Consider the following 11,074-nt stretch of genomic DNA (forward strand, 5'->3'; position numbering starts at 1 on the left):
TGGGTCCTTTCTTGTTAGTTCACCTCAAGTTCTGATTGAACTTGGGTTTAGCATTAAAAGACATAGGAGGAACAATATGATATTCTTTAAATTTGTCAGCATGATATTTCTTAGGATGTGTCACATGCTTCTCGGTGTGAACAGTGTTAAACTTCTGTGCATGTGAAGTAAGCCTAATATCATGAGCATGACCATATTTGAATTGGTTATACAGAGGCTTGTATGATATTTTCATATCATCCACAGATTCAAGCTTGTATGGGGTTTCACCCTCATAACCAATGCCTACTCTATTGTTTCCAGATACAGCATATATCAGAGAAGCAAGTTGACTTCTGCCAATACTTCTAGATAAGAACTTTCTGAAGCTCAAGTCATATTCCTTCAGAATATGATTCATGCTAGGAATGGCTTTTTCTGTTTCAGAAGGAGATCCACTATTTTTGGATAGATTTAAAATTTTTTCCTTCAGTTCAGAATTTTCCAATTCCAGCTTCTTAGTTTCAAATTCAAATTGCTTCTTCAGCTTTTTGTATTTGATACTAAGATGAGCTTTGAGTTCCAGAAGTTCTGTTAAACTGGAAACTAACTCTTTTCTAGAAAGTTCAGAAAATACCTCTTCAGAATCTGATTCTGATGTAGATTCTGATCCGTCATCTTCTGTCGCCATCAGCGCACAGTTAGCCTGCTCATCTTCCGAGTCTGATTCATCTTCTGACTCATCCCAGGTTGCCATAAGACTTCTCTTCTTATGAAACTTCTTCTTGGGATTTTCCTTCTGAAGTTTTGGACATTCATTCTTGTAGTGTCCAGGCTCATTGCATTCATAGCACATGACCTTCTTCTTGTCATATCTTCTGTCATCAGAAGATTCTCCACGTTCAAATTTCTTTGAACTTCTGAAGCCTCTGAACTTCCTTTGCTTGCTCTTCCAGAGTTGGTTTACCCTTCTGGAGATCATGGACAATTCATCTTCTTCTTCAGATTCTGATTCTTCAGGATCTTCTTCTCTAGCCTGAAAAGCATTAGTGCATTTTTTGATATTTGATTTTAATGCAATAGACTTACCTTTCTTTTGAGGCTCATTTGCATCCAGCTCTATTTCATGGCTTCTCAAGGCACTGATAAGCTCTTCCAAAGAAACTTCATTCAGATTCTTGGCAATCTTGAATGCAGTCACCATCGGACCCCATCTTCTGGGTAAGCTTCTGATAATCTTCTTCACATGGTCAGCCTTGGTGTAGCCTTTGTCAAGAACTCTTAATCCAGCAGTAAGAGTTTGAAATCTTGAAAACATCTTTTCAATGTCTTCATCATCCTCCATCTTGAAGGCTTCATACTTCTGGATTAGTGCAAGAGCTTTGGTCTCCTTGACTTGAGCATTTCCTTCATGAGTCATTTTCAAGGACTCTTATATGTCATAGGCCGTTTCCCTGTTAGATATCTTCTCATACTCAGCATGAGAGATAGCATTCAGCAAAACAGCTCTGCATTTATGATGGTTCTTGAAATGCTTCTTCTGATCATCATTCATTTCTTGCCTTGTAAGCCTTACGCCACTAGCATTCACTGGATGTTTGTAACCATCCATCAGAAGATCCCATAATTCACCATCTAGACCAAGAAAGTAACTTTCCAGTTTATCTTTCCAGTATTCAAAGTTTTCACCATCAAATACTGGTGGTCTAGTATAACCATTGTTACCATTTCCATTGTACTGCTCAGTGGAGCCAGATGTAGATGTAAGTTCTTCACCAGCCATCTTTTACTGAAGCGTTTTTCTCTTCCTGAATCTTTTCTAAACACGGTTAAGTGCTTGCACCTTAGAACCGGCGCTCTGATGCCAATTGAAGGATAGAAAAACACTTAGAAAGGGGGGGTTTGAATAAGTGTAGTCTTAAAAACTTGAACGATAAAAATAAATTGCACAGTTATTTTTATCCTGGTTGGTTGTTAACTAAACTACTCCAGTCCACCCCCACGGAGTGATTTACCTCACCTGAGGATTTAATCCACTAATCGCACGGATTACAATGGTTTTCCACTTAGCCCACGACTAAGTCTTCTAGAGTATTATGATCACAACTTGATCACTCCAGGAACAACTGCTTAGATACCCTCTAAGACTTCTCTAGAGTATTCTGATCAACACGATCACTCTAGTTACAACTGCTTAGATAACCTCTAAGACTTCCTAGAGTATTCTGATTAACACGATCACTCTAGTTCCTTACAACTTAATGTAATCAAATAAGAGTATTATAAATGCTTCTGAAAAGCTATAATCACAACTGTGATATTTCTCTTAAGTTTAAGCTTAATCTCACTAATATATTACAACAGCAATGTAGTGAGCTTTGATGAAGATGAAGTTTCTGAGCTTTTGATATGAACAGCGTTTCAGCAAGTTTTTCAGAGTTGGTTCGTTCAGAATTATTCAGAATTCGTAACCTTGCTTCTCATCAGAACTTCATACTTATAGGCGTTTGAGAAGATGAACGTTGGGAGCATTTAATGCTTTGTGTGTTCCGTACAGCATTGCATTTAATGTTTCACGCTTTTGTCAACTACCTCGAGCCTTGTTCACGCTGTGTCTACTGACGTTGCCTTTAATAGCTTTCAACGTTCCTTTTGTCAGTCAGCGTAGCCTGCCACCTGTACTTTCTTCTGATCTGATGTTTGTGAATACAACGTTTGAATATCATCAGAGTCAAACAGCTTGGTGCAAAGCATCTTCTTGTCTTCTGACCTTGAAGTGCTTCTGAGCGTGATACCATGAGAACTTCAGTGCTTCTGCTTCTGATCTCAAGTTCTTCTGATGCTTTCATAGACCCATGTTCTGATTCTGCCTTGACCATCTTCTGATGTCTTGCCAGACCATGTTCTGATGTTGCATGCTGAACCTTCTGAGTCAAAGCTTCTGAGCGCTGATTTGTGCATACTCTTTATATATTTCCTGAAAATAAAATTGCAATGTATTAGAGTACCACATTATCTCACACAAAATTCATATCCTTGTTATCATCAAAACTAAGAATATTGATCAGAACAAATCTTGTTCTAACACAAGTAACTAAGCATAAATGCATCATATAGTAACATTCCTGAGGCATTTCAAACATTTGAAGCAACTTAGGTCGACCTACCTTGCATCTGAGTCGACCTACAGAAGAAAACTTTCAGCAGAAACCAAAAATGCTCAGTTACGTTGACCTACCCACATTTTAGGTCGACCTAAATTAATCCTTTTTCTCACTACTTCTGTCAGGTCGACCCAGTCTTCATTTAGGTCGACCTACTGCTGTTATATTTCCCAAAATTAGGTCTGTTGCTCGACCCGACCCATCCCAATACATATCCAATCTTTCCTCTTTTCATTCCCACTCATTCTCACAACATTGTGTACGGCCAACCCTAATTCCTCAAGCTCAAAGGTTGTCAAAAATCATCCCTCTCACACAAATCATCAACAAGAATGCCTCCAAAATCAAGAAAGGGAAAGGAAGTTGCTGCTAGTTCATCTTCTCAACCGGTAAGTGCTCTTGTTCATCCTGACTGTAGGGAAAATTTTGAGAAGTGGCAAATGAAACGCAATATTGTCCGGCAATTTATCTATAATCCCCATGTTGTTAAACGTATGCATATCCCCGAGGTCGCAAATCTGATTGAACACCAAAACATTCATCCCTTAGTGCAATGTGATACTCCGTACTGTGAAAATACTGTTAGGGATTTCTATGCAGGATTTAAAAAGGGGGATTGTTGTAATTTCCGATTCAAGATGGGTTCTAAGTCGCATGTTGTTGACAAACGGGTGTGGATGAGCATTTTTGGTCTCAAAATTGTAGGCGACGAATACTGTATGGAAGACGGGGATGTACCGGGAAACTATGACCATGTGGCCTACATGAAATCTATCCTCAAAGACCCTTCCGTCTTTGATAAACCAAATGAGGCAATCACAGCCGGTCACCTAAAGCGAGATCCTAGGCTTCTAAATTGGGTCATATCAAGAATCATTCGACCAAGAGCTGGAGGGTATTCAAGAATTGAGCAAAATGAGGTCATACTCATGTATCTGCTGCAAAACAGAACGCGTGTGCATTGGCCTCACTATCTAGCTGCTAAGTTTCATGAGGTCCAACAAAAGACTACCGCTCAATGTTATGGATCAATAATTCAAACAATTGTCAATCATTTTGGAATGAGGCTTGATCATTTGCAATGAGGCTTGATCATTTGCCCTACATTCGCATGCAACAATCTCAAGACTTCTCACAGACAACATTGACTCTTATGGGGTACCATTGGGATCCAAATAGGCAAACCTACTATCTCATCCAGAAAGGAACCGGGAAAGTCATTTACAATTACGATGATCCCACGGAGTTTGGTCACAATGCAGGAAATGAAGAAGAAGGACTTGATCAAGACAATGCCCATGATGATGATCACCCCATGGAAGATGCTCCACAAGATACGGATGCAAATTGGGCATATGTTCCTCCTCCACAAGAAGATATCCCTTGGGGATACACAGCTCCGCCCCCACCGGATCAAACCAACATTATATCCATGTTAGAGAATATGCAACTCCTCCAACAACAGCACTTCGACACACAGCAGCTCCAATTCCAGCAAATGCAACAGCTTCAACAAGATCGTTATGACGAACAACAGCGTCAATATCAATCACTCTATGGCTTGGTTCAGGACCACAAAATGGACTTTGAAACATTTGCATCCAACTCAACTCTAAGACAAAATCAATTTGAGGAAACGACATTGAATCGTCATGCCAAAATAAGCCAAAGCTTCAATACTCTCAATCTTTCTGTACTTGACCTGCTGGAACAAGTTAAAGAAGACCGCCCTCACACATTTCAAAGAGGAAAGGGAAGAAGGGGCAGGCGTTAGGATGTATTCTCTATCATACCATCATGACATTGCATTTCATTTCTTTATCATCATGCTGAAACTATTATATGTTATCTTGCTGTCTCTGTTTATTTTTTTTGTCTTTCATTGCTTGGATCATTGTGACTGTTAAAACTATTTTGTATGTTTACTTATTATGCTATGTCTACCTGTCTTTATCCATTATACTATACATTGCTTGTGTTATATCTATTATATCTCGCTCCTTGCTTCTCTATCCCGTTGTTGTCTTTCTTTTGATGTTGTCAAAGGGGGAGAAAGGTGCTAAGAGTAAGGGGGAGCTTGAGCAAAGGTGCTAAGAGTACGGGGGAGCTTGAGCTCAGTATAAAGAAGCTTCAACCTACACACACAAGTCCGGGGGAGCTATAGATACGTGTTGACGAAGCTTTTACAACCGGTTTGCCATCATCAAAAAGGGGGAGTATGTGAATACAAGATCACACTCACAAAAGTGTTTTTGATCCATGGCAAACTCCTCAAGCAAACAAGCAACAAGACACAAGCAGAAGAACGCAAAGAAAAGTATGCATTGGTCACTCAAAACAGAGCAGGTCGACCTACCATGTATCTAGGTCGACTCAATACAAGCAAAACATGAATAACTCAGAAAAGCATCAGCCAGGTCGACCTACTATCAACTCAGGTCGACCTAAAATGGAGAAAATTATACACACTTCTGCTAGGCTGACCTACACAACAACTAGGTCGACCTAAACTGAAGAGAAGTTCCCAAAACAAGATTCTGGTCGACCTACTCCCCCGACAGGCCGACCTAACTGGAAACAAATTATTCTCAAAGCAAATGCACTTCTGCTAGGTCGACCTAAGCACCACAAGAGGTCGACCTAATTGATCAAATATGCCAAAATTTCTGGTCTTCTTTGCTCCAACATATAAGCTCTCATAAATATTGTCCAAGGTTCATTATTATAGTTTTCAACACCAACGACTGAAAGATACACAAAGTCTTCTCATCTTCGTTCTTCATCATCTCCAACACAATTACACATAATCATTCTTGCGTTGAGGGTTAGTGATCGAGTTCGATAACGTCCATGGAACGGAATTGAAGATTCCTAGTGGATGAAGATTTGTGGGGTTTTTGGTGAATAAAATCCGAGGGTTTTGTCCTCCAAGATAGGTGATTCTTGGGGGTTTTTATCAAGAGGTTTCATCAAGGATCCATCTGAGTGTGAGGATTGAAGAACAAGGGTTCAAGGCAATTCAAGACACTGCAGAAAAGGGATCGAGTGAAGCTCTTGGATCACCTTGATCTGGCTCAAGATTAAGGGGGAAGAAGATTCAAAGGATCGACAATTTCGGTTTATTGTTTATCGCTTTGCTTTCTTCTTTGTATAAACTGCTTTCAACATAAATGGAAGATTTCCCAATTTCAATTTGGAATTGGGGGCAGACGTAGTCGTAGCGAGGACAATCGACGAACTGCCTGAACAAATATCGTGTTCTTGTCGCTTTTATCCTTTCATTTACGTTCTGTTCATATTTGGTCATAATTGCAAAATTGATTAACGATTCAAGTGTTAAAATTGTGAATTAAGGTTCTGCATAAACATCACAATTCACCACATCTTGAATCATCATCAATTTGAACATTATCACCAAGTGTTTGTCTTTTTGCTTATTTCATTATTACTGCATTGCAAACCAAAGTTTGTCAATTTAGAAGTTAATTGATTTTCAGCTGTGACACGTATTAATTCGATAACATATCACTTCATCGTTAATCTCAATTATCTTGTGGTTTTGTCACATATACGACCCTTGCAATAACGGTCCGGAATAGACGCATGTCGATTCAGAACCGCTTTCGCTTTAGTTCGAAATAATTCCGAAAAACTCTGTGAGATCTATTCACCCCCCTCTAGATCCTCAGGCCAATGTCTAACACGTGAAATGTATAAAGGTGTCTCATCCATTTTCTTGGTGATGTTAAGCATGCTATGTATGAAGCTGACCAACTGTGGGATGAGATTGCCACTGATGCACCGTTGAAGAAGATGAGAGCTGAATCTCAACCATCCAGCAGCAGTATTCTCAACTTCATTCCAACTTTTACTAATCCATTTAAATCTAGGCTCAAAGAACTGATAGAGAGCCTAGATTCTCTTGCAGAGCAGAAGGATAAGTTGCAACTGAAAAAAAGAGTGTGTGCTTATAATGGAGATGGACTCAATCCGGAACTTTCAGAAAGACTACCAACTACATATTTGGTGGATGCATCCCGGATATATGGTAGAGATTATGATAAAGATGAAATGATCAAATTTTTACTTTCAGAGAATGGCAGTGATAACCAGGTACCTGTAATTAGCATAGTGGGTCTTGGGTAAGACCACTTTTGCTAAGCTTGTGTACAATGACCATGCTATAGAGGAACATTTTGACTTAAAGCTTGGGTCTATGTCTTAGAGCCTTTGGATGTTGTTGGACTCACCAAAGAAATTCTCAAGTCATTTCATTCTTCATTAGATGATGAATTTGTTTTCAATCTAGTCCAACAGCGTCTGCAGCAGGTACTATCTGGCAAAAAATATCTGCTTGTTTTGGATGATATTTAGAACAAAAATGAGGAAAATATTGAGCAGTTACTACTTCCCTTTAACCATGGATCTTCTGGAAGTAAGATTATCGTGACAACACGTGACAAGGAAGTGGCTAATGTCTTGAAATCCACCAAGTTATTTGATTTGCAAAAATTGGAGAAAAACGATTGTTGGAGTTTATTTGTGACACATGCGTTTCGTGGAAAAAATGTGTGTGAATATCCAAATTTTGAATCAATTGGTAAGAAAATAGTGGACAAGTGTGGAGGGTTGCCTTTAGCGGTAAAAACATTGGGCCAACTCTTGCGAAAAAAATTCTCCCAACATGAGTGGATAAAGATGCCTGAGATTAGGGGTGGCAAACGGGCATGCCCGCGCCCGCAAAAGCCTGCAAATAAACGGGGCGGGGCGGGCATAGTTGAAGATGCGGGCCTAAAACCTAGCCACGCCCCGCAAAAAAGTGAGGGCGGGGCGGGCAAAGCCCGCGGGCATTGCACCTTTTAAGCCTAAAAACATAAAAATTTATGAAAATGCACATGCCCGCAAAAGCCCGCGTTGAAAACGGGGCGGGGCGGTCACATTAGAGGGTGAGGGCCTAAAACGGGGCGGGGCGGTCACATTAGGCCGGGCCCGTTTTGCCACCCCTACCAGAGATTGATATATGGCGTTTGTCAGATGGGGACAACAACATTAATCCAGTGCTGAGATCGAGTTACCACAATCTCCCTTCCAATCAGAAGCGTTGTTTTGCTTATTGTTCTATATTTCCTAAAGGTTATCAGTTTGAAGAAGGTGAATTAATTAAGTTTTGGATGGCAGAAGGTTTGCTAAAGTGCTGCGGATCAGAAGAAAGTGAAGAAGAGTTGGGTAGTGAAATTTTAGGCGATCTTAAATCAATTTCATTTTTCCAAACTCCAAATGATAATTGCATTAGCATGCATGATCTTGTCAATGAATTAGCTAAATCAGTTGCAGGAGAATTTTGTATGCAAATAGACGGAGATAAGGTGGAAGGCATCCTTGAAAGGACCCGCCACATTTGGTGGTCTCTTCAATTAAACTGTGTTGATAAATTACTAGAGCCAATTTGTGAGCTTAAGGGACTACGTAGTCTAGTACTAGTTTGCAATAGAACTAAGCTGATAAACAACAATTTGCAACATGATCTGTTTTCAAAACTAAAATGTTTGCGGATGCTATCATTTAGATACTGTGACCTCTCAGAGCTAGTTGATACGATAAGCAATTTGAAGCTTTTGCGTTATCTAGACCTTTCTCATACTAGGATTGCAAGCTTACCTGAAACCATTTGTATGTTGTATAATTTGCAAACACTCTTGTTGGGAGACTGTTATAAATTTACTAAGCTCCCTTCAAATTTTACCAAACTCGTCAATTTACGTCATCTTGAACTTCCCCGTCATTTTAACCGCCTTTATACAAACAAGATGCCAAAGAATATAGGAAGTCTAAGCAATCTACAGACCTTGTCTTATTTTACAGTGGAAGAGAAAAATGGATCTGATATTAAGGAATTGGAGAAACTAAACCATCTTCGTGGAAAAGTTCATATTCAAGGGTTGGGTAAAGTCATTGATCCTACAGATGTTACGACAAGAAGTTTGAAAGATAAGAAGTATTTAGAAGAAATAAAGATGATATTTGATGGCAGAAGAGAAGATATGGATGGATCAACAGTTGAAAGCAATGCATCTGTCTTGAATGCTCTTCAACCAAATAGTAAGTTGAAGAAGCTCACCATCAGATGGTACAGAGGTAATAGCTTTCCAAATTGGTTAAGTGGTTGTCATTTACCCAACTTAGTATCTCTTACACTTGAGGGTTTGAAGAATTGGGAGGAATGGTTATGTATTGAAGGATTTCCCTTACTTAGAAAGCTTTGGATACATGCTTCTCCTAAATTGAAAAGGGTACTGCTTCCAAGCCTTCCTTCTTTACAGACGTTGATATTTTCTAATTACAAAATGTTGGATGTATCAATTCCCAGTCGTGATAAAGTCATAAGGTTGTATAGATGGAATTATAAGCAGATTTTGATGAATGAGTTGCCATCCAGCTCAGCTACTACAGTTCAATGCGGCAATAATGTCTTCGCTACGAAAGCATGCTAAACATATATTACCAACAAGGAACCTCCACTGAGCGGAAGGATTCTCAAGTGCGCCTGCACATGACTATACCCTCCACCTAATTTCTTATGTGTACTTAATCCGGGTTAGGATTTGTCCATAATGTATCACTTGTAACATAACCACATAAGTAACAGAACCAAAGAATCACACATGTAACAAAAATTAAAATAAAAACAATAATTAGAAATAACCCTTCCTTTGGAAACAATAAAAAGATGGTCCCCAGTGAAGTCGCCATTTTTCTGTCGCGGGCGAAAAATCGTTTTCTTCCTCTTTTTTGTGGATGAGACACCTGATGCCTTCTTTGGGCTCGAGTGCTCAGAAAAATGATTTTTCTTTTATTTCGACCAAACTTTTTATTATTTCCAAAGGAGGAAAAGGGAAAAAGCTGCAATAACCTAAAAAGTGGGGGGAGATCTTGGGTAAGAGGGTTGGTTATACGAAGGGAAGGTATTAGCACCCAACGTATCTATAGTACTCTATAGGATTCTTTATTGTTTATTCCATTCTTTGTTACGGTGGAGGTTCTGTTTTGAAATAGGTGGGACCTAAGGTGTTTGTTTGATTATGCTCGCAAAGATCATCGCGATCCTCTGCATACATATCCCTTAGAGGGAATCAGAGCATCTGTAGCTCGGGGTCTACGGGTGCTAAGGTTTGAGTGGTTTTTTTTGTTTTGTTTTGCTCGCCAAGGATCGACCTTGTGCCTACGTATTCTCAAAGGGATGTTGAGAAAGTCAGAGCAATCGTAGTTCCCACTTATGCTAGTGGAAGCAAAGGAAGAGAGACAAATGTCATCTAAATGTTCGATGTATCTAATCTATATCATCACATACATCTGTTTGTTTTTGAAAATCTTTTCATTATAAGCCCTGGGCCATGCCACTTAGGGTGCTTAGAATGATAAAGATGTTTTTGTTGTTTAACCAGCCTTGTGGCAAAAGTTTCAATGAAGTCAGCCTTGTGACAAAAACTTTGATTAATCAGCCAGCCTTGTGGCAAAAGTTTCAATGAAGTCAGCCTTGTGACAAAAACTTTGATTAATCATCCAGTACGGTGGTAAAACAGTTTGATTGATTAGCCAGCCTTGTGGCAAAAAAAAAGTTTGATTGATTGATTGATTGATTGTTTGTGATGATATAGAAGAGATACTCCTATCATAGAGATGATAAATGTCTAATCTCCTAGGGTATTTGATTTGGATATTAGGGATGCTTATAAGAAGCCCGTGGGTCCTTGTACGAAGCCCAAGAGGAGGCTATCCGAGGGTCCTTGCATTGTAAGCCCAAGAGGAGGCTATGGGAGGGACAATCCAGGGTCCTTGCATTGTAAGCCCAAGAGGAGGCTATGGGAGGGTCACTCGTTTGTACAAAGCCCAAGGGGAGGCATGGTATAGTTGGTTTGAGCTCTTAGAGCGAT

At 39.6% G+C, this 11,074-nt stretch overlaps 1 pseudogene; it reads left to right on the forward strand.

Moving 5' to 3' along the window:
• The first annotated feature begins 4,458 nt into the window (after positions 1–4,458).
• LOC131659785 (putative disease resistance RPP13-like protein 1) lies at positions 4,459–9,609 on the forward strand (annotated as a pseudogene).
• Positions 9,610–11,074: the final 1,465 nt, after the last annotated feature.

This window comes from Vicia villosa, linkage group LG3, assembly GCF_029867415.1.
Source record: "Vicia villosa cultivar HV-30 ecotype Madison, WI linkage group LG3, Vvil1.0, whole genome shotgun sequence".
In the NCBI taxonomy this organism is placed as follows: Eukaryota; Viridiplantae; Streptophyta; class Magnoliopsida; order Fabales; family Fabaceae; genus Vicia; species Vicia villosa.